This window comes from Pterocles gutturalis, unplaced genomic scaffold, assembly GCF_000699245.1.
Source record: "Pterocles gutturalis isolate BGI_N339 unplaced genomic scaffold, ASM69924v1 scaffold25180, whole genome shotgun sequence".
Classification (NCBI taxonomy): Eukaryota; Metazoa; Chordata; class Aves; order Pterocliformes; family Pteroclidae; genus Pterocles; species Pterocles gutturalis.
In genome coordinates this window covers 66,828-67,899 of record NW_010141547.1, presented here as the reverse complement: position 1 = coordinate 67,899, position 1,072 = coordinate 66,828, and positions in this window count along the sequence as shown.

Genomic DNA, 1,072 nt, shown 5'->3' with positions numbered 1-1,072 from the left:
TCTGCTGGTTCAGGACGAGTATTTCATGTAGTGGTTCTGCTGGTTGTGAATGAAGCTGGGATTATTTTTTTTTCTGTGTTACCAGGGATTATGAGACCCGTTTATTTATTTTATTTTCCTGGTTGTTTTAGCTACAGAACCAAATTGTTTGCCTAGCCTTCTCTGTCGGTGCGTGTCTGTCAACATGGGTATTTGCAAGGTTATTGGTAACGTACTGAAATAGTAGAAAGAACATTTCCCTTCTGGTTGGCGAAACGGTGGTGCCTTCAAAGCGATCAGTGGCTCGATTGTGATTAAATAATGTATTTTGCAAAGTACTGTGAGATCAAAGGAAAATTAAGATCAGAGAGGTTTGGAAAGCACAAGGGGGCTGGGGAATGTGTGGCTGGGCTCCCTTTCTGCTGTGTGTCCGGGATGCTCAGACGGAGGCACTGGTCCTACCCTCCAGACCGCATCCCTTCTTTGCTCGCGTGCTCTGTATGGCACAGAACCTGGTTTTCCCTGCCGGGGACCTGCAGAACATTTGAAGGGAAATGGTTGTGTGCTGAACGTCCCTGTGCCCAGGAGAGTCTGGCAGAGGACGAGGGAAACATAACTCCCGGTGTCCGTTTGCTCAGAAGAGCTGATTTTCCTGCTGCTGGATCCGGGAGAGCTCTGCAGAGGCACATTGCTCACTGCTCAGCCCCCACCAGGACACCGGATCCTCACTGGTGGCTTGGGCATGTCCTTCTCACCGCGTCGAGAAGTCAAGTGCTCTGTAATGCCAGCAGCGGGTTCCCCACCCCGATGCGCTCGGTGCCTTACAGCAGGCTACAGCCCCCGCTGCTTCGTGGCTCTCCTCCTGTCCGTGCTTTCCCACTTGTGTTGCCATCCTCAGCTCTTGCTCTCCTTTTCAGTCCCTTCCTTTATTTGTTCCCAATCCATATTTTTGCATTACAAGTTAATTTTGCCAGCTGGGCCCTCGGAGGAGCCTCCCTCTGCTTCCAGCACAGCTCCAGTCTCTGTCACATCCCTGCTGCTTCCTCTGCTCGACACCCTTCACCTCCCACCTGCTGCCAGGCCTCCCCCAATT